At 44.2% G+C, this 24,019-nt stretch overlaps 1 protein-coding gene across 4 annotated transcripts in view; it reads left to right on the top strand.

Annotated features, from left to right (window-relative positions):
• NT5C2 (5'-nucleotidase, cytosolic II) overlaps positions 1-24,019 on the top strand; it is a 542,012-nt gene that overhangs the window by 475,733 nt on the left and 42,260 nt on the right. The gene's annotated exons all lie outside the window — the stretch shown is intronic.

The following is a 24,019-nucleotide window of genomic DNA, read 5'->3' as shown; positions in this document are numbered from 1 at the left end:
AGAATCTTTTTTTTAGTGGATGTTGGCTTAATGGTGGACTCCTTTTGTATATTAAAATTAAGTTCTTTAGTTCTTCTTAGTGTTGCTGCGGACATGTCTACCCTGGCCCACAAACCTTTATTACTTCACTGAAACACACCAATCAATTACACAGAGTCTTTTAGTTCAAGCCCAGGATAAGATTTTTTTTGTCAGTAGCAACACTATCTATGAGCAAGAGTCCTGAGAAGCTAGATTGAGGTTGTTTAGATTTGGTTGATGGTTCTCTATTGCCACTTAAAAGTTAGTAAGTCTTCCAAAATGATGTGTTTACAAATAGAAGATTTTAATAGGCCAGTGCATTACCCATCCCTGATTTGTTAAATAAATACCACATAGTTCAGTATTACACCAGCTATTTACAGTTGCAAACATTGATAAATGATGAGCTGAACTAAAAAACAAGATCTTATTAGCCAGGATACTTCTATTAAATCACTGAGTGTACTTTTACACAAAGACAAGATGCTTATTCAAATAAAATACACATTTTTGTTTCTCAGGTTGTGATATTTTCATTTAAACCAGTTAGCCGTTTTTCTTATTCTGTTTCATAGACTTCATTCTAAAATTACATAAAAAAAGTCCATAAGATGGACACTAGACAAACCGTTGTCTTTGTATCATAATGATAAAGCGTTTTGCATTCAGGGATGCTAATATTGTTTAAAAAGTTAGCTGCTAGAATGATTAGAATGGTAAATGATAATAGTATTACTGCTAATATGACAGTCTTTTGGGAAACGTTGATTTGACCCACTTTATAATGCATCGAAACGCCAATAAATTGATTATCAATGCACCATCTTCATCCAAAAATGTTTCTTTTTGGAAATATAGATTTTCCATAAAAAGTATACATGTAAAAATGCAATAAAAATGTAATAATGCATTGTTTAAGACCTCGCATATTACATGACTCATTTTTTTTTTATTTAGAAATCTGTTTATTGAATTTTAAAGTTTGCAGCAAGAAGATTATACAATGCAGTGCAGAATGGCAAAAAGCATAATTACAGCTGATACACAGTAAGGACTCGTAGTATGCCACATATAAGCATAACACTTTACGCCAATTGAGGAGCAATCAGTATGGGCTAAAGTTGTGACCCGTGAGTCTGTAATGACCACTACCATCACGCGTGTTGTTGCAGTCACTGTGTCAGTTGAGAGTAGCAAGTCACCGCCTTATTCACTATAGACGCGTGCTGCCCAGTGTACCCCCAGATCAATAATCAAACAGCCTTGCGCATCCATACTGCAACTGGGGAACTGGCCTGCTTGCCACAGAACAACGAAAACAACATCTAACAGCAGCTCTCCTGTCTCAATTCCAGGCGTCCTTCTCCCTCAAACCCCCCCTCCCGTCGAGTCCCCCCCCCGGCTCCCACCCCAGGAACGTCATGTGTAGGAACATCCGAGCTGCGACGCGCAGGAATGCCAGAATCCAAGCAAATCAGCCCCAGCGCTGCGGCACCCCGTCAGATCGGACCACCTCCCCGCAGCTAACCCGGGTCCTGCAGCTCACCCTCGACCCCAGCCAGAGTCACCCCATCAGATTGTAGCAGGACCTGCAGCATCTCTCCCCATTGGGATGCGATCGGTGTCATCCGGAGACCCAGCGTCTCCTCTCTCCGAAGTGCCACCTCCTCCGCCTTGGCCCAGACTAGAAAAGAGCCGCGCCACGCCCGTACGTGTGGCGCAGCGTCTGCTTTCCAGCGTTTAGTGATGAGTCGCTTTGCCACTATGACCCCCAGGTCTATAAAACGAGATGCTACCTTGACCGGGGGTGACCTATGAAAGAGGTGCAACAGGTAAGTAGGCCACTCAGGAGGGATCTCCCGTCCCGTACACCGACGGAGTATCCCGTGTATCGCCTGCCAGTATGTACTCAGTTCCGGGCAGCCCCACAGCATGTGAAGCAGATCAGCATCAGCTTCCGCACAACGGGGGCAGCTGGCATCCACACGGTGGAAATACCTATTAATGGCGGCAGGCGTTAGGTAGGCCCTATGCAAGACGAAGAATTGTATTTGACGAAATCTCATATTTCGAGGTACCCTCCTCGGCCCCTGCAACACCCTGTCCCATTCCTTGTCTGTCATGGGGCGGGCGAGGTCGCATATTACATGACTCATGACATGTTCTGTGACATTATTAATAACATCAATGCAGTATCTGAAAGGACATCAATTTTAACAACACTGTGCAGAGCGAGGGCACAAGTAATAGCTACCTCAGTTAACTCTGGTGTTTTTTAGTTTAAAATGCCACATTTTAACTGACATTTTAACTCAACTAAAATGTATTCTCAGAAAAAAAACAAAGTGTACAGGGACTAAAGTTAAGAACTAGAAATAGAATTAAAAAACACCTTAGAATTTCACTGAAATAAGCAAAGGTTACAGGGACGTTATAGTTAGGCTCATATTTCCTACACAAAACCAGTACAATTTAGCAGATAGAGTTACCTGAGCTAACTATCACTTACGCCCCGCAGTGCACTGCTAATGACCTCCCATATTACATCACTCAGTTATGTCCCGGGGTAGGGCATCCCCGGGACATAGCTGAAGCAGGCCCTGGGGGGTGGCTGTCCCCAGGGCTATTACTTGTGCTCCAAGAGCAGGGGCCACATGGCACCCCTCCTTCGTTGTTTACAGGCTGGCCCTGGGAAGGTGGTGGTCTACGGGCTGTTTATGGCCTGGGAAGGGCTCAAGATGGCTGCCAACACTTTCTTGTGTTGGCAGCAAGTCAGAGCTCTGCAGATCTCTGCATGAGCTTGTTATTATTCGCGAATTAGCCGCGATCATAGATATACAAATTTGAATTTCCTTAAATTTCTCAACTACTACTAAACTGATTGACACCAAATAACTGAAAGCGTAATCTGCACACCAAAATCTACCTACCTGACTAGTTGAGTGTAATTCTGTCTAGTGGTTCGGGCTGCAGACGTGTCTAAAGACTCTGAGAGTTAACATCGGAAACACATTTCTTTTGTCCAACAATTTTTGTGGGCCCTGCTTGATGGATCACCCCGAAACTTTCCATGCACACAAGATTTACAGGGGCACGATTTTTAGAAAATCTCATGAAGATATGAAGCACGCCAAAAAACACTTTTTCTATGCCAGTAGGTATATATATATATATATATATATATATATATATATATTACCTACTGGCGGTCGCCAGTAGGTAGTTATAGTTAGGACCACGTTTCCATAGGAAATCCGCAACATTCTATTTTGAATAACTTTGGCGCCGGTCGACGAATCCTCGCGAATTTTTCAAAATTGGTGGGGCGCTACGCTCCGCTCCTACCCTGAAAGTCTCGGGGGGATTCGTCAAGCGGGGGCTGAGATAAAAGGGGGGTCCCAAAACGCGTTTTTCCCATGCATTTTTCCATAGGACCTTTAGACACAGCTACAGCCCGAACGGCTGAACAGAATTACAAGAAATTTGGCAGAGAGGTAGTCCTCAGGTCAAGGAAGTGCCTTTTGTAGGTTTGGTGTAAATCTGTTCAGTAGATTCTGAGAAAATAGCCTTTAAATCAATATATATATCTGAGCCAGCTTACGGTGCGCTTACGGTACGCTTACCGTACGCGTACAGTGGCGTGCGCGAGCCCGATTCTGATTGGCTCTTAGATCTTAGTAAACATTCGAATCGGCCGAAACCAGGAAGCGGCGGCCGCCATTTTCTCTCTCGCACTGAGAGTGTGGATTAAAATACAAAGCACAAAAACATGTAAAGGGGCTGTTTGGACAGCTCCAAAACACCTAGCCATGTTGACGGAGTCCCCAAAGATCCCCCAAGGCCAAAAACGGAGTTTTTATTTTTTCGCTAATTTCGCCGATTACGCTTACTGTACGCGTACGGTAAAAAAATATAAAAAAAAAAAAAATTATCCACACTCTCCCCACCCCGTGTGCAAATGGTGCCCGAAGGGCACCATTTGTGCATGGCTTATAACATGTGTGAAAAATTAAAATATTACATTTCAAAACGAAGTGCATCATATGTCCTCCATGTGCGCACGGTGCGCGAAGCGCATCGTGCGTACATGGCCCATCTAGCGTAACGTGGGCCCACCGTGCCCACGGCACTAACTGCGTAAAGTGGGCGCGCGGTGCGCGAAGCGCACCGTGCGCGCACGGAACGAACTGTGTTAAGTGGGCGCGCACGCCACGAATGGCGTAAAGTAACTTAGCATTTAAAAAAACGTACAAATTCACTGAAAAAACCATAGGTTTCACACACGTTATAGTTAGGAATTAGCATTTAAAAAACCTTGCAAATTCACTGAAAAAACCATAGGTTTCACACATGTTATAGTTAGCAGAAATTTTACTGATAAAAAACCAATGAAATTCCCCCGTTATAGTTAGTGCAGGCAACTATAACTCACGCGACCGCAATCTTCTGCTGATGACATATGTGTCTTTATGAAAAAAAAATATTTGTAATATATGTATAGCTAAAAATTTATGGAAGAAGACATGGGCAAATAAGTGTCTAAATACAGTATTAGCATCAGCAGAGGATTGCGGTCGCGTGAGTTATAGTTGCCTGCACTAACTATAACGGGGGAATTTCATTGGTTTTTTATCAGTAAAATTTCCGCTAACTATAACATGTGTGAAACCTATGGTTTTTTCAGTGAATATATATATATATATATATATATATATATATATATATATATATATATATATATAGTTATATATATATATATATATAGTTATATATATATAGTTATATATATATATATATATAGTTATATATATATAGTTATATATATATATATATATATATATATATATATATATAGTTATATATATATATATATATATATATAGTTATATATATATATATAGTTATATATATCTATAAAATATTTTACTGATATTTGATACCGTTGGGGCATTTGCCTATAACAAGTAACTTCGGGTTATGTGGAATATTGCAGATTGATTGCCTATAAATTTGGAAAGAAAGGGTAATGTACAGTGAAATCAAAGTGCTATATGTATGAAGAATATTCATTAAGTTTTGTCGGTTGTGTTGTCGAGTGGAGAATAAAGAAATTTGAAACTAACCACCAGTGTGCGCCTCGCATTGTGGCTGGGAAGGAGGTCATTGTCTGGGAATATATATATATATTACCTACTGGCAGTCGCCAGTAGGTAGATATAGTTAGGACCTATTTTCCATAGGAAATCCGCAACATTCTATTTGGAATAACTTTGGCGCCGATTGAGGAATCTTCGCGAAAATTTCCAAACTTTTGGCCAGCTCCGGTCCGCTCCTATCCTGAAAGTTTCACGGTGATTCGTCAAGCGGGGTCCGAGAAAAAGGGGGGGGGTCCCAAAACGCGTTTTCCCCATGCATTTTCCCATAGGACCTTTGGCCGCAGCTCCAGCCCGAACTGCTGAACGGAATTACACCAAATTTGGCAAAGAGGTAGTCCTCAGTTCAGACTCGTGCCTTTTGCTTAAATTGTGTCAATCTGTTCAGTAGTTCCTGAGAAAATTAGAGTTAAAAGTACATATATATCTATGGCGTCGGAGTATCCGCGCACCCTCTCGATCACGAGCTGAATTTTAATTGGCTGTCAACACTCTGAATCAGGAAGTGTTGGCAGCCATCTTGTGCCTCGGTAGAACCAAGGCACAAGAAACCCCCCCAAAAAAGGCGCAGAACGCGAAAAGGGGGCAGGGTAGAAACACCCTGACCCCCTAGGCCTGCTCAGGGGGTCCCACAGTGATGTCACTGACCATGTCATGAATGATGTAATATGTGACGTCATCAGCAGTGGACTGCGGGTGCGCGAGATGTAGTTAGTACAACTAACTAGATCAGATGAATTTCAATGGTTTTGTTCGAGTGAAATGTCCAGCTAACTATAACACCCCTAAAACCTATAAATGCTAATTCCTAACTATATCAGGACTGAAACCTATGTTTTTTTCAAAATATATATATATATATATATATATATATATATATTTATATATATGTGTGTGTATATATTCATATATTCAAAAGAACCACCAATTACTTCTCACTCGTAAGGAAGTAGACGCTCACACTGCAGCATGTGCGGTATCAGCAAGAGGTTTACTTCATAGCAAGGTGCGTTTCGGCCATCGCTGGCCTTTTTCACAGGCCAGCGATGGCCAAAATGCATCTTGCTATGAAGTAAAGCTCTTGCTGATACCACACGCTTTGGCAATCACTGGAAAAGCTGGTGATCTTGTCCGGCGTGGCGCTCAACCCCTCACAGGCCTTGCTATGATTCTACAGGTTCTTGTTAATTATTTTATATATATCCTCAAAAAAACTTCTCGCCTATTCGCAATGGTGAATCATATTTCATAGGTCGAGCTGTATTTAGCACCTGCTAGTCTATTCTGGCGAGTGAACTTAAGCTGGAAAGGAAAGGTGTTCTGTTCATTCAGAAAGTTAATGAGCAATAAAGATGCCATTAAATCTTGTTTTTATCTAGACACATTTCTGTCTGCTCAAGGAAAGAGGTCAAATATCCATTTTTAAAGCAGCAATTAGTAAAAAGGCAAACTGAGTTTATTTTTCATTCTATTACTACAGTTAGAGGTTTTTGTCAAGTGAGCTGTCTGAAGATGTCAGTTTTTTCTAACACATAACATTTAAATAGCCTGGAAATTAATACTACAAATATTTCAAAATATATCATGGATTACGAAAGCAGATTTGATTTGTAATTAGGAAGTGTGATGCAAAGATTTAAATAGGAGCAAAACAAATCAGAACACTTTACTTGGAGCAATGGTTTAGTCTATTAAATCAAACAAAAGAGTTTTTTGCTCAGCAGACATGCTCATCTCACATATTTAATGGTGCTCTCATATGTGATAATGAAGAAAATGGCGGCCCAGTGAATTAAAAGATTTCCCCATGATCACATCATTTGAAACCAGTTTAGGGGTCAAGAGCATTTCAATTAGGTCAAGTTGATTATTAAAGTCACTAGACCTGCGGGTCTAGTAAACGTTTTCGAAGTGTGTGTGTGTGTGTGTGTGTGTGTGTGTGTGTGTGTGTGTGTGTGTGTGTGTGTGTGTGTGTGTGTGTGTGTGTGTGCGCGTTGTGTGTGTTTGTATGTATGTATCTCCAATGCATGGTGCAAAGTCTAGGTTATATGTATATGCAACCTTGTGAAAAAAGTGATGGGAAAGTGAAACCATAAAATCCAGTGAATTGAGTAAACACTCAGAATTCCAGTCATATATACTAGTTACAGGATATCTATCTCTGGTTGATAGTTGCCCCCTCATGCCAGCTACCTACCAATGTTATACTGGAACTTGGCCATGGGGATAAGTTATAACAGAGAAAATCCCTCCCCTGACCACAGGAAAGGACTGTCCACAGTGAAATTGTACCTGTAAAATTAAAGATGTTAATATTTAAGACAGTAGCATAAGAAGCAAGTCACGGGGGAACATGTAGGTGACGTGTGTCCCTATGCAGAGTGTAGCAAGTAATAAGGGGCCAGTGCCCAACAACGAATACGGGTATACACGCACAACGCAATGTAAAGTTGTATCTAGTGCCACAAATAATGTCACATTTTGGGACAGTGCCCATTAAAAACACTGGTCAAAAATACATAAGACTGGAAAAAATAGACAAAACTAAATCAAACCACAAGGTGCATGTTCTTGACTGAAGTGACTTGACGTCGCCATGTGCCTCTGAAGAAAAGGTTAGGGTACCCGTGAATGTGAACTACCGGAGTAGTGTGGGTCCATTCCTTTCCTCCTGCAGTGAAATAAGGGAACGAGAAAGTGGTGTTAAAAACAGATACAAGTGAAAGAATCAATTATGCATAAGTAGTTAAAAACAAATGTATAAACATTGCTGCATTTCCTAGAAGCAAAAGGAGGTAAGTGAGGAGTAAAGAGCAACTTAGGTTACATGCAAATGTATTCGTAACTCTTCATCAAGATTTAAGCCACCTGGGCTTTTGGTCTGGAGTACAATGATATATTTGGATTTGCGTTGTCTCCGTTTGCGTGCCCTATCTTCCCCCCCCCCCCCCCCCCACCCCCCCTCTCGGGTGGTCTCGGGATGTGTTCTATCACAAAGTAACTTAAAAGGGCACTGTTCAAGTAATGGTGTTGTTGAATGTGACGTGCTACTGGGTATTATTGGTCTATATTACTGATCGCCCTCATGTGCTCTAGTACACGTTTCTTGGCCGGGTGATTGGTGCTGCCAATATACTTCAGTTTGCATGGGCATTCCAATGCGTATGCAACAAAGGGTGTGCTACATGTGAGTAATTGGGTGATCTTTTTCTTAGTACCGCCCTCTGTGGTGAGTTCTTTTCCCATGTAGCTGTTTTCACAGGCCTTACAGTGCCCACAGGGAAAGAACCCGCTCAAACCTTGGTCTCTTATGGTGTTGTAGTGTGTTATGTCGCAATGTACCAATTTTCTCTCAAGCTGTAACCCCCTCCAGGTGGCGAGTCACCCCTCCCCACTTCCCCCCTTGTACAGTCTAGCTCCGCTCTGCTACCCTAAAACACCACTGACAACTTTCTTGGGTGCCTGAAAAGGTCGCAGTTTTATTAGCATGATAAGAATTTACACATTTCTATCACATTGATCGTGGTTATGTACTTGCTGCATTATTATTGTCCTTGACCCAGTTCTAGCAATCACCTAGGCGAGGAGGGGACCCTTTTTGCGTTCTGTGCTTCCGGGTCTAGGCTTCAGCTTGCTACCGATTTGGCGGGTCTCCGTTTGGACCTGTCCGGGCTGCAAGTGCCGTCCCGCTCGCCCTGTGCCCTTTCGTGGGCCCTCCCCTCGCCCAGAGGTCCCTGCCGGCTGGCATCCCAAGGGCCTTTTCTTGCGCATCTGCTCTATTTTCTTGCGATTGGGTCCTTTGCTTTTTGTCTCCTTCTGAGCCCCTGCCGTGAGGCATCCCAAGGGTCATGGGAGAGCATTACCTCTAAACTTTGCTGGCGGCGTGCCGCCCTTTGGCTCGCTCACTGCCCCTGCTGTGCGGCATCCCCAGGGCCCTGTGAGAGCCTCACATCTATCTTCTACTGAGTTCTTCCCTTTTGTTTGGTAATTTTGTTAGTTTAGTTCCGCTACCCTCCACCGTGCAGCTGCGACGCCTGACTCTTAGGTGTGGGTGGGTGGGTTTCTTCTTTCTTCATCCTCAGCTCGGGGGGGGGGGGGGATTTGTAACTCCACTCGAGACCTTCGTCCCTTTTTATCCCCCCCCCCCCGGCCCCTATGCTCGCCCACCTGATTGGGGGGGGGCTTGTCCGTGCCCCCAGGGCCAATCCTGGCCGCGTTGGCCTAGTCCCCATGTAAATTTCCGGAGGGGGTTGGGCGGGGGAGGGCTGCCGCCCCCGGATGGCGTTTTGACCCGGGCCTCTAATGGGTCCGGCTTTGCCTACCCGGCCCGGGTTCTAACCCCCTCCAGGTGGCGAGTCACCCCTCCCCGCTTCCCCCCTTGTACAGTCTAGCTCCGCTCTGCTACCCTAAAACACCACTGACAACTTTCTTGGGTGCCTGAAAAGGTCGCAGTTTTATTAGCATGATAACAATTTACACATTTGTATCACATTGATCGTGGTTATGTACATGCTGCATTATTATTGTCCTTGACCCAGTTCTAGCAATCACCTAGGCGAGGAGGGGACCCTTTTTGCGTTCTGTGCTTCCGGGTCTAGGCTTCAGCTTGCTACCGATTTGGCGGGTCTCCGTTTGGACCTGTCCGGGCTGCAAGTGCCGTCCCGCTCGCCCTGTGCCCTTTCGTGGGCCCTCCCCTCGCCCAGAGGTCCCTGCCGGCTGGCATCCCAAGGGCCTTTTCTTGCGCATCTGCTCTATTTTCTTGCGATTGGGTCCTTTGCTTTTTGTCTCCTTCTGAGCCCCTGCCGTGAGGCATCCCAAGGATCATGGGAGAGCATTACCTCTAAACTTTGCTGGCGGCGTGCCGCCCTTTGGCTCGCTCACTGCCCCTGCCGTGTGGCATCCCCAGGGCCCTGTGAGAGCCTCACATCTATCTTCTACTGAGTTCTTCCCTTTTGTTTGGTAATTTTGTTAGTTTAGTACCGCCACGCTCCCTATGGTTTCACGATCAGAGGGAGCTCCCCCCCAACCGACGCCTGCCTCGACTTACTATCATAGGAAACCCCTCTGCTCCAGTACCCCCACAATATTCAGCAGAAACATATCCATTCCCACCCCTGTGAGGTGTACTCCGTCTTCCCTGTGATACCCCGGGGATCTTAGGTTGATGAACCCATGCCGTACGAAACCCCAGCCGTTGGCCTTGCATACTTTCGCCATCGTAATATTGAGTTTTCTTCTGGACTTTTCCACCGCCCCCAGGTCAGTTGCCCCCCGCCAGGTGGTCCGTACTATGATTTCAGAAAAAATTATGTCAGCGGGGCGTACCATGCGTGCCACTGCCGTGAGGCCTTTCTGCATGTCTTCGAGGAGCGCCCTCCGCCCCATTGCCGCCAAGTCATTCCCGCCTAGGTGGACCACCACCGCGTCTGGCTTGCTACCCCGCTGTAGCGCGTCCCGCACCGTGTGCAGCAGCTGTTCCCATCTCATCCCTGGACGCCCCCACCATTCGATGTCGGTATCCCGCAGCCATATTCCGCCAAAGTCCCGTCTGGCCGCTGCCCACCTCTGCGCCCGCGTCACGTAAGAGTGCCCCACGATCCAGACCTTCCTTTGTGAAGCGCTCGGACCTGGAAAAACATGGGGGGTGGGGGGGGGAGGTGTGGGCTTAGTACATTGTTGGGCGTATGTACCGCTTGTAAGCACCGGATGCCCAACGCCCTATCCCCTTGATTACCCCCCCGCCCAAGCCCAGCTCTGCCGCCGTGGTGGCTGCCCCAATTCTAAATGAGTGTGACCCATATTCCCGTGCGGGGAGCCCCAGCACGTCTATGGTCTTTCTCATTACCGCTATAAACTGAAAGCGGCTGAGAAAAGACCCATCCCAGTGTTGGAAAAGTGGCCCCTTCCTCCCTCGACTGCTCTCTAGATGCCCTTTTAGAAGGCACACTGGGCAGTGCACAGCGTCCTTCGTGCAGTGCAGCCTGTTCCATATACCCCTTTGCCCGTCTGGTCCGTCTTAGACCTCCGTAGCAGTATGTCCATGTGCCCATCCTGCATGTCTTCCTCCTCTCTATGTATGCATGTCGCTCCCGAGTCCACCACTGAAGGGGCTACCACCTCGCTGACCCTGTATGCCCCGAAGAATGCTACTGCGAATGCTGCCTGAAATAGTGTGATTTCATGTTGTGAGGAGCATATCCCGTCCAGGGTTCCCAGCATCGCCTGTAGTAGTCTGAAATGGATGGGGCGCCTGGCGTCCCTTGGTGCCCCCTGTAGCCTGCTCCACCCTTTCATAGCCATTCGACATTCAAACGCCCTTGTTGGGTCCTCCCGCCCTGCCATCTTTGTGTAGTGCGCTATTGCACTTAAATGCGCTTGAGCCCAGGTCTTTGACTTCCCTTCCCGGAAAGCCCAATCGATGAATTCTAGGATTTCCTTTTTTTGGGCCCATTGGCCCTTCTTTAATCCCATCCTGCCCCTAAAAGTCCCCCAGCACTTCCTGTAACGGCCGTTGGTCTTAGGGGCCAGTGCATTGTCCAGTAGCCGTCTCAGCCCGGTTCCACCCATGCCCACGCTTCCTCCGGCATCGGGGTCATCCGTCTGTCTGCGCCTGGGGCTAGCTTCCTGAACTTCTCCCACTGGAAACGAGAAATAGCATCCGCAGCTAAGTTTTCTACACCCTGGATGTGCCTTGCCCTCAGTGCAATGTTGCCTCTTAATTGGCAGCCCACTAGCTTCCGCAGTAGGGTCCCTACAGCTGGGCATCGCGCAGCTCCTGTGTTGATTGCCTGCACCACAGCGTGGTTGTCTGACCATAGCGTGATTTGCCTATTTGCTAGTCGTGGGGCCCAGACGTGGAAGGCTACTACTATGGGAAACAGCTCTAACAGTGCTATGTTCGCGGTCAGCCCGGATGCGTACCATGATTCTGGCCATTCCCCTGCTGTCCACGCCGTCCCTAAGATTGCCCCGAAGCCGTACCCCCCTGCTGCGTCGGTGTAGAGTTCCAACTCGCTGGCCAGGACCCAAGGGGCCCGCCAGATCAGGGTGCCGTTGAAATCTGTCAGAAAACTCTCCCATTGGCCGAGGTCGTCCCTCACTCCCTGCGTTATGCGAACCCTGTGATGCCTCTGTGTCAGGCCCCTCGTGAGCCAGGCCAGCCTCCTGGCGAATGGGCACCCTGCAGGAATTACCCTTAGGGCAAAGTTCAGTTTCCCTAGTAGCTGCTGTATCTCCCCCAGAGTCGCCTTCTTTTGTTGTTTCAACTTCTTTATGTCGCCGAGCATGCCCTCCACCTTCTCGGCTGGCAGCTTGCATGTCCCTGCCACTGAGTCTAGCTCTATCCCCAAGAACGTCAGTTTCATTGTGGGACCCTCCGTTTTATCCTGAGCTAACGGGATGCCTAGTTCCTGCGTCAACGCCATGAAGTTGCTGAGGAGGGTAGCGCAGTCCTCTGTGTTTGCCCTACCCACAAACAAGAAGTCATCCAGGTAGTGGACGCGCCCCCCTCTGGGCGTCCGTTGCCCCAGCTCCCATTCCAAGAAACTACTGAAGGCCTCGAAATGCGCGCAGGATATTGAGCAACCCATTGGGAGGCACCTGTCATAGTAGTAGCACCCTCCAATTTAAACCCCAACAAATGGTAGCTGTCTGGGTGCACTGGCAACAGTCTAAATGCTGATTCTAAGTCTGACTTGGCCATTAGGGCCCCCGTCCCTTCCTGTCTAACCAGGTCCACCGCATCGTCTACGGATGCATAGGCCACCGAGCAGGCCCCCTGATCTAACCAGTCATTGACTGACTCCCCCTCCGGGTATGAAAGGTGGTGAATCAGGCGGAATTTACCTGGCTCTTTTTTGGGGACTATACCCAACGGGGATATTACCATGTCCTTTAGTGGGGGCGTGGGGAAAGGGCCCGCCACCCGGCCCAGCGCGACTTCCTTCGCTACCTTTTGTTTCGCTACCTCAGGGTTATCCCTGGCTGACTTCAAATTCCTGCTTTCCCGTGCACCTTTAGGGCCGTTGTAAGGGATTGGGAAGCCCTGAGTAAAGCCCTTCGCTAGTAAATTCCTATCCGCTGTCTTGTGGTAAGTGTGTAACAGGTGTAGAAGTCTGCCTGTTTTTATGGGTGTAGGGAGCGCCTGTCCTCCGCCCCCTTCCCCCATGACCCCTCCTGACGGGGCCCGCTTTTCATTTCTTTGGGCCCGCCTTTGGTTTCTCTGCCGCTGGCCCTGTGGTTCGACGGCATCGTATCGAAGGGTGGTTCCCCCCACAAGAAACGCAGGCATGTTTGAATTTGCATGCCGCCCCCCACTTGCACTCATCTTTGTCAAACTTCCAACACGCCTTGCTGGATTTGGTGGCTGGTGGGCCCCTCCCCTTGGGATCTTTCTTCGTCCTCAGCTCGGGGGGGGGGATTTGTGACTCCACTGGAGCCCTGCGTCCCTTTTTATCCCCAGCCCCTATGCTCGCCCCCTGATTGGGGGGGGCTTGTCCGTGCCCCCAGGGCCAATCCTGGCCGCGTTGGCCTAGTCCCCATGTAAATTTCCGGAGGGGTTTGGGCGGGGGAGGGCCGCCGCCCCCGGATGGCGTTTTGACCCGGGCCTCTAATGGGTCCGGCTTTGCCTACCCGGCCCGGGTTCTAACCCTTTCTATAGGTAATGCTGGGTCTTTCGCTGACTAAGTGGCCGATATTAGCGTCACTTTTGAGAATATCCCAGTGTTTGGTGAGAATCTGTCTGATTTTGTTGGCACTTCTGTTGTACGCGAGTATGATCCTCGTATTATTCTCCTGGTCATTTTTGTCTGTTTCACTGTTCTCATGGAGAGCGTGTCTTGTCTCTGTACCTGCTCAACTTTTTTGATAGCTGTTTTAAGTACCCGCTGTGGGAACCCGCTCACCTTAAACGTTTGTCATGATTATCATTTCTTCTTTATAGGCTGTATATATATCCATCCAATTACCAATCCTGCTCCTTTCCCAGAGTTTACGGAAACCAGGCTCCGACACTGCTGAAGCTGGTTTCAATGAGTTTTTATTTCTTTAGCGAAGCAGCAAAAGACGCGTTTCAGTGGTCACTGCCACCTTGCTCACTTAAGTGTCATCGCCATTTTGGTTTCACAATTTATTCTCCCATACTCCTACTCCGCTCGGCATAGAAACTGAAAGAACACTTCACATTCCTTCTTTCAATCACAGATTGTTCCAAAGTGCACAGTTCAAAATTAAATTCATAAACCTTACATAATTAGTGAATGGCTTTCATTATTACATTTACTCTATGTGTAGTCATCTCATAACTATATAGTTGATTTTAACATCGCAATGTTTTGCTTAGTATCTCATCAGTCTATCCCCCCCCAAAAGAAATACAAAAAATTCAAAAATGTGTTGCCAGCTTCTTTGCAAACTCCGGCCCTCTATACTTAAGGGTTTCTTGTTGCTACATAGTGGTCCCATACCATACATTTAAGTTTGCAAATAAATAGACTGGCTGTGTGGATTGCTCACTCTTAAACCCTAGTGGGTTTAGATTGCCTAAATAGCATCAATCAACAATGTAGGTAAGTTAGTCTAAATAGCATCAATCCGCATTGTATCGGTATCATTTCCATGGAATGTAAATATCCAGATCAGTGTCCGTATATGTTACAGGAGATTTATACTACAATTAACTACCTTACTTGGTGTTCTGGTCGGACCAAGATTTTATTAGATTTCCAAGAGATTTATTTTGGCGACGTGTTTCACCTGAACTCGGGCTTTCATGGCAAATCCATAGCACAACGTGCCCCATCACCTTTTGAAATAAAGACAAGGGGCTGACAAACCATAAACATGAAAGACAGATGTAGTAGTATTTCAGTAGGTTTAGGAAAAAAACAGCACTTGAAAAGAAAAATTCCTTTCCGTAATTTCTCATGCAAGTCATAAAATTAAAACATATATATAAGTTACATTTTTGCACACATTGGAATTCAACGATTAAGATATATATAACATCTTTTCGTCCATCAGTGTCAGCCAGGAGAAAGAACAACATTAATCTTAACCAATTACTGGCAAGTGCCCTAGAAAATAAATTATCATAAGGCTTAGGAAAAAAGATGCATATGAAAGGAGAAATACCTTTCTGTAATTCCCCATGCATGTCATCAAATGAACATTAAATTCAAAGTGAAAAAAATATTTATAAGTTACATTTTTGAACACATTGGAATTCAACAATGAAGGTATATATATAACATCCATCAGTGTCAGCCAGGAGAAAGAACAACGATATTAGAAACTTTCATTTTATCCAATTACTGGCAAGTGCCCAGAAATTAAATGATTATAGAAGATACAAGAAAAAAGGCATTATTGATTCAAAGTCAAGCCCAGTGGTTGTAGTGATACACACATTAACTAGCCTTGTTGGATATTTGCATCTTTCATGAGATCATAGACACTGTGTCATGTCATGGTCATAAAAGTCAATCCATCCTCAACCCAAATGGTTATCCAATCCTGGTATACGCGATGTAAACATCTACATCCACACACAGCCTATCAAGAGGCAAATCAAATATAAATGTTCCAAACAAAAATCAATGTTGTTGGCTGACACTGATTGGCGAAAAGGTGTCATATATATCTTAACCGTTGAATTCCAATATGTGCAAAAATGTAACTAATATATATTTTTTCACTTTTAATTTAATGTTAATTTTATGACGTGCATGAGGAATTACGGAAAGGAATATTTGTTTTCAAATGCATCTTTTTACCTAATCCTAGTGATATGCTACTACATCTGTCTTTCATGTTTATGGTTTGGCAGCCCCTTGTTTTTGTTTCAGAAAGTGATGGGGTGCGTTGTGCTATGGATTGGCCGTGACGAATCCCGAGTTCGGGTGAAACCCCAAAATAAAGCTCTTTGAAATCTAGCCGTGGAGTGCGAGGCTTTCTTTGGGGTATGATCCATAAATCCTGTGGACATTGTGTATATTATTGCGGGTCCTGCACTTAAACACGCGCATCAGCCATGCAAGCGTCGAAGAAGCACGTTTTGCTGCAGGAATTCCTTTGCAGCATATATATTCCTGTCTCCCTGGAAAGGTTTTATTACAAAAAAATACAAAGCGCATAAAGCGAAATTATGCATAGAGTTAATGTACATCTAATAGCTACCTTCCTAAACAATATTAGCATCCCTAAATTCAGATTGCTTCAATCTTATGATACAAAGACAGCGGTTTGTCTAGAGTCCATGCATTCTACAATCTTGTCCCAAAATGTATTGTTGTTGATCGTAGTAGTCTCCAGTGTTATCATAGTTGGGTCAGCCACAATTTCCCTTCAGCCCTAGCTCTAAAGTAATCCTTGTATATGTTAATGCTGTAAAGCTCCTTTGCTTCTTAAAAGATCCTTTAGAGACTGCCACTTAAGTAAAACCTTCAGGTTTGAACGTCATTTTGTCCAAGACAAAAGGGACTGAATGGTATAATATTCCTTACTACCAAGCCTGCACGCAATAGTAGCATAGGCGTAGATTGTGGAAGGTTAAACATATACCTCAGAAAAGGATTTTGGGGCAAGAGTATACTATTCAAATTGGAGCTGCCCCATAACCCTGAACATAAAAAGTTCCACCTCAGTATTTTCTGTACAGATTTCCAAGGTGACAGAAAGCACACCATTTCCACTTTTGATCCTACAAGAGCAACCACCAGGATGTATCTCACTCCAGGTAAACAAACACTGATGTGTCAAATGGTGTACAGAATATATGGGACCCTTATCTTCTTATGACAATTCAAATATACAAAGGACATATGGCGCAAACATTTTCTGTTTAAAGTAAAATTCAACGGTATAGTAAAGAATTTATGTAACATACTTTCTGATCAGGCTAATAACAGTGCATTAGCTGCATAAAGTAGACTGGGGTCAGGTGACCCATTATCATCAAAGTGGTCCCCATTGATGCATTTAAGTACTACATCCAAATCATTATTAAATATCTTCAAAAAAGTGAAAGCTAATAGGCAACCCTGTTTGACATGATTGTCTACTGGAAAAGGATCGGCAATCTCCCCAGAGGATCCATAATGGACCGATACCATGATTACCAGATAAAGAGAAGACATTGACTCAATTAAGCCACCATCAATGAGCCTGTGCCTTTTTTAATTTTCAATATAAAGAGCACACTAAATCCTCTGAACCAAATATTCCTGAATGTTTTCTCTAGATTTGATTCCTGGAATGCTAGACCGCATGGGATTTGTGAAAGCTGAAGCAAATATAGGTAATAAACATTAATAGACCAACATCTTAAATATCAGTTAAAGATTACAGTGGTGCTAAAAGTACCTAAAACTTTCAAACCTTTCATAACTACTTCGAGCATTCCTGCATTGACCCCACAAATGTTATAAAATAAATCCTTATCTGAAGTTGTCTGAATGTTTAAGTTTGCAACCTGATTCCGCAAATTTGTATGCAACTACTCAATTAAAGCATCTTACAAAAAGTGTGAACCCGCTTCCCATACTTTTTGGAAGAATCTGCCTTTTTAGTATCGTGGAATACTTTTCCAAAACAAATATAATTTTTTTTCACTTTTAGTGAGAAAAGACATATTTTCTTATTTAATGTAAAATAATTTAGCAGCCTATTAAAACGTCTGTATTGATTAATTGCCATTTATTATTTGTTAAATTCATTAAACTCATCAGGGGGACTAGGTGACTAGAAAAATTATCTTTGACAACCGTTTATAATGGAAATGAAGGAACAGGAAAGGGCAATACAGCTGTACATATAGGCTGCAGTCACAAAAGTCTGGAAAACAGACACTACAGCTTTAAGGGCGCCCAATCCTGAAGTATCCCATAATGCTCCTTCAGAGGCAGTTGTGCCAGTTCTTTTTTTCCGGATCCTGGAGCACTATGGTCGTCCTTTTTTCTAATGGAAATTTTTCCAAACCTCATTTAAAACCAGTTTACTCTTCATTCCTAAGGACTCAAAGAACTTTTCTGTCGTTGTCTGATAGAATGTATTTCCTTTATTGCAAAAAATGGCTTCTCTTTTTTTGAAGTATCTTCATGTGGCAGAAAAATGGCATATTCAGATCCTCTTGAGCTGTGAATTGTTTGTCTGCCTGATACCAATATTTCTCACAAATGCCTCAACTGAACGAAGTTTTTAACGCACAACCTGAAGTACAGAGAATATCCCTCCTCTTGGACTTCAAGAGGAGCAGTACAGAGCTCAAAAATCCATCTCAAGACAACCTTAAAGTCAGAAGAGTGAGGAGAAGAGGTACTTTCTACCAGTATTCCAATTTCCATTTTGGGAAGAGTCCCTAAAGGGAGATCCATGAGTAGCCATCTTAGTGGGAAATGGTGCAGTTTCCTATTGACGTCAAGGTCGCTCGAGGAGGCTTTCAATGTCAAAATGCATAGACTTTTGACATGAAGGAAGTATACAATGTAAAATCTCCACTCGCTATCGAGGCACAGTGATATATCAGCCTCTTTACACCGGTCTACAGAATGTGTTCGCAAAGTGAAATCTTGGAGGCTGCCTTTGACCTGCAATTCTGAGTATTCACAGGCCTACTCTCCTAGCAAGCCCACTACACCAGTGACTGAAGTAACAGATACTCCCCCGCCCCATCACCTCCACAGTCTGTTGCGCTTATGAAGGCTTCTCCACCAAGAACTGCTTCTACTGTAGTTCTGGTGGTGATTCTGGCTACTGGAACACAGCCATTGACCCTCATCGTGCAGTATGCCTGATGCAGCATCACCAAGATGATCAAAACCTCCTTCTTGGAGATCGCATACTGCTTGCAGATCACACTGTAGATGGCAATATAGTTATCACTCTACCCATTCTAGACACAATAGGAGTTCTTGCTATTCCAAATTTTTCTTAAAGCATTCCTCAAGATGTGCTAGGCATTCTTCAAGGATGTATTCTTTGTTTTCATGTTCATGAAGATCAAAAACCAGAATATATTCTTTGACCTTGGCAGATTCACCATCAGTGAAGATTTTGCCCACTTTCAACACCAACACTTTGCTGGAAGTCTTGATTAGATATGCTAATAAAGTGTATATCTAACTGCCACTCACTTCTAGCACTAAATTTATGATATTCAAAACTTGACACTATGGTACTTCTTGTGGACTGTTTCTTCATTTGGTTCCTAGGCTACTTAGCTGGAATTTTTTCTATATGCTGGTTCTGTGAAGTTTGTACTATTGATGCTACAGAAAAAATACAAACCTCCAGTATAGGATCCGTTGTTTATCAGCCCGGACCCTCCACTTGACTCCATCATAGTTTAGGCGACAGCTAAGAACACAGACAACTGCTCCTTTGTCCACTGTTCCTCCCGGCAAGGAGAGCAAATGCTTAGACTCTGTGGGGAAAAAAGCCTGTGGCACATCAGCCACGACCCTCAAGTCTGCCACTGCTACTGCCCTCTTGGGCAGATATGACAGGTCCTGTGGGTTTTGTTGCAATAGTTTGCTGATGGTTTGGCTCGAGAAAGACGTGAGGATTTCATGGAGATCCTGAATGAAGCATGATGGTCTCCATCCAAATCATCAGTGCTGCAGTGTATGCTTCAGGTCTAGGCACGTATGACAGTTGCCACTGATGAGCACTAAGATGTTCATTGTGGCTCTCTCTTACAGGTCTCAAACTGAAGTTGCAACAAAGAGTACTCACTATACCCTTTTTAGGTAAGATTTAGTTTGACTCTCATGGAGCAGAAGAAATGTCCCACATGAATACGGGACTGGAAACATTAAAGGCAGTAGGCCTAGATGCGAGAAAAGAACAGATAAACATTCTTATGAGCCCTGTGATTGTTGCTATTTCCATCAGAGGGCCAGAGTACTTTAGTAGCAGCAGCAGCAGAAAATCTCAACAGCAAACGTGTCTGTCTAGAGTAAAGTGCTTACATCAGTGGCAGTTGGTACACCTCCCGTAGGAGGCCAACAGTGACTCCTGTCTTCCCCCTCTTTTATTACCCACTCTTGTGGGGGAAAGCGAGGGAGAAGATTTTGACCTAGCTCTGTGGAAGAAAATCACTACAGACAATTTGGTATTGAATAGTGTGCAAAATGGCTGTTGCCTCAAGTACAGAAGTTCGCCATCAGCAATACTTCAAAGTTACATCAACAACATCTAGACAAACTTCAGCATGAGATCGACATGATTCTTAAGTTGCAGTCTGCCAAGAGGGTTCCTCCTTCCTAGAAAAGATTGGGGATTTTTTCCTGTTTCTGGTGAAGAAGAATAGAACAGAAACAAGTTCGGAACCATTCTTGATTTCAAACGGCAAGCACTCATGGGAGTTAAATATTGTCAAGGCTCATGACCCTCCATTTGAGCCAATTCACAAACATCCATGCAATATCCATCATAGAAAGGCACTTTCCTTTTAGCTATCGCGTCTGCATTTAGGGGGTTGCAAGATCCAAGCCTAGTGTTCTCATTAACCATGTACAGTTTTCCATAAGAACAGTGATCATGCAGACTGATTTTAAGTTTCTCACTAAGGTGATCTCTGATTTCCACATAAACCAGACTAATGCTTTGCTTACTTTTTTTCAGAATCCTACTTCCCTGGCTAATGTCTTTGTACATTAGCTCTAAGGAGAGTGCTTATCTTCTATTTAAACAGAAAGAAAGACATACAAATAACTAAACACTTGTTTGACAGCTATGAGCGTTTGTCTACAGGACCAGCAGCTTCAAAGCAGACTCTCTCCAGATGGATACTCTCTTGCATTTTATTATGCTATAACAAAGCAAATAAGACGTTAGCTTGTAGACCGAAAGCTGACCCTGCTAGGGGTACAGCGGCTACTGTGAATTTGAGTAACAGTCCTGCTGCAGAGATTTGTAAGGTAGCTACCTGGAGGGCTATACACACCTTTACAAGATATTGATGTCTTGATTAAGATTCTAAAGCAGATGCCCAAGCATGGCAGGCCGCTTTGAGAACCCTCTTTTCATCATCTATTAAGTATCTTTTTTACCTTCCACCCATTTAGTAGGGTAGATCTTGCTGTTCCATTCAGTCTTTATAATTATCAGTGGAGATCCCTTGAAGGAGAAGGTATGTTTGCGTCTATGTAATCCTAGTTCTCCTTCAGGGGATTCCCAATTCCCAACTCCCAGCTGACCAAGACTTTTCCCCTCTATCAAGCCAAGGACCACATTGTTCCAAGTGTCCAGCCAGTTTGTCTTCTTACTCTACTTGAAATCTCAAAGCTCAAAGCCAAAGTAGACATTTCAGATGTCAACTACGCCAGACCAAAGAACTTCCAGATAGACCATGAAGTTTAAGTGACTTTCTCTAGGGTCCTGATTGGACCCCTACTCTGTGAATGGGATTTATTGGCACCTCACTGGTCCTTTACTGTGCTCCTAACACTGGAAGCAGATCACCAGTAGATCCTGGGTGTTGTAGGTCCACAAGAAGTGTAATCTACATTCCATCAGCCACCGCTTTAAATTCTCCCTTGTATTGATTGGTATCCAGAGAAATTCTAGCAGGTGTGGTATCTGCTTTAATTTTCAGTACATAATGGCAGGGGTAGGATCCATCCATTTCAGAATCAGTATGATTTGAAAGATATTGTTACTCTGTTTGACTACGTAGATCCTCATTGCTATGTATGACGCATGACAATCTACGTTCAGTTCCTGTGCACGCTGTATGATGAGCAATGTTTAAATAAAAAGAGTTAAAAAAAATTAAAACTGTTACTCTGGCCCAGGTCAAGATAGCAGGTCATAAAGATGAATTGCTGTGCTTTGGAGACTTGACGTAAGTATATTTCAGTGCACCTGTTCCTGCAGATCACGAGAGGGGACAGATATTACCAATACACAATTCTGGCCATGTAGAGAATTCATGAAGGTGATAGCCTGGCTTGAGGGCTGCTGTTGAGAACTGGGTACATCCAGTCCCGTCATTCTTCTCTGAACTCTCTTACATCTTGAAGTCCTGCTAAACCTCCTAAAATCTTCTTTGATTAATTAAAAAGGAATTTAGTTTATAAAAGCCATCCAGGACATATGTTTGCTGAAAGGCTTCCTGTTGTGAGAAAAAAGTGTCATCTATGAAAGAGACTGTAGACCTCTTCGTATAGAGCAGCTTCAGGATATCCTTGTAGTTCCAGCGACGTCTGAGTTTCAGGGATTCTGCATAACGGTTGATCTCTGTATATATCTTCATATGAGAACAGTGCTAACTCCCTTTGCTGAGCACGGGAGGTACGTATTGGACAGACAGTCAACATCTACCCAGGCCCACCCATCTCTGTGGTGGTTGTCCAATGAGCTAAACCTATTGATGAGGTGCCTTTCTGTCCCCCACATCTACATGTTTCAGTCACAACTCACTTATCTGAGTACAAAGGGAGCATCCATCCATTCTAAGTGCTTTATGGGAGAGATTCAATATATCCCTCCACATAAACTTGTAGTTGACAATCATCTATGCGTGTCTAAAACATGCACCATTTTTTCATTGCAAAATGTTAGAACATAAAACACACCTTTCACCACCATGCGGGGTACTACATTTTCTCTCCTTCTTGTTTCCATATCTCACATATCTTTGTCTGAGGAGGTGCTACCCAATATTTGTTAGATGAGCCCCTGTATTTTATTTGGATAGAAGTAGGGGCTTGCAACCACTTCTTTGTCATCTAGATACAGATGTAGGCATGGTCACATCCGAGATCGTAATTGCTACTTGAATTAATCCATACCCCCCTATATCTATTCTTTCAGGCAATGTGCCTCCACCTCGAATGTCCATGCATATGTGCCATTAGAGCCAGTATGGTGTATGCAGGGAATTCCAGTCTTATTCCTGTGGGAGAAATCTGGAGAGTGAATTCTGAATAAAAAATATTACTAATGCTTTTTTACAAACTGTTGTATGATTTGGCCTATAGGTTTTGAGAAGCTTTCTCCCTTTCTCTTCTGATGCTGTGATATCTACCTACATATTGAGAATAGGAGAGATCCTGGACAATTGAAGATAGATAAATGTATCTTCATTGCGCCTCTGCTAATTCTAAGTGTCTCCTCCCAACACATTCAAGGGGAATTTAGTAAGAATGCACACCCTTGCCAGGTAACGGACATGCCGGCATACATATCCTTATATGGTAGATAAAGCAGATTTATATTGTTTATTCACAGGTTCAGCTAGATCTTTCTTTGATTTAAAGTTTCTTTTTCCCTTACTCTATGTTGTTGGTTGTGATGTTGAATAATATTGGCACATCCACAAATATCAATTTTGATTCTACACACCACATGCAGAATTGAAGCTTGAATGTCTGTTGGATTGGATATGTATTGTAAATAGTACTGTTCTTGGAGGAAAGAGAGTTGAGGTGTTAGTAGCAGACTTTTGCATTGTGATAGAAGTCAATGGTGTCAAAAACTCAAGAATTCACTGTATATCATATCGATAAAATCTGGAGCATGGGCACGCGCAAACTTTCTCTCGGGGGCCAAATTCACAGTGTGGTTTGTGGCCAAGGGCCGCACCGTTGGGGGCGGGGTCAGTGGGGGAGGGGGCGGGGCTACAGCAAAACAAAAAACTGTGACCATGAGGTTGAAAACAGGCCCCTGCAGCGGACGTCTTCGTCCACTGAGCCACCAGACCCGGCATACAAACATCTATCTCTCTCTCTCTCTCTCTCTCTCTCTCTCTCTCTCTCTCTCTCTCTCTCTCTCTCTCTCTCTCTCTCTCTCTCGCTCTCTCTCTCTCGCTCTATCTCTCTCGCTCTATCTCTCTCGCTCTATCT

This window comes from Triturus cristatus, chromosome 1_2, assembly GCF_964204655.1.
Source record: "Triturus cristatus chromosome 1_2, aTriCri1.1, whole genome shotgun sequence".
Taxonomy (NCBI): domain Eukaryota; kingdom Metazoa; phylum Chordata; class Amphibia; order Caudata; family Salamandridae; genus Triturus; species Triturus cristatus.
Note: the sequence above shows the minus strand (reverse complement) of the source record. Positions and strands in the feature narration are given on the sequence as shown.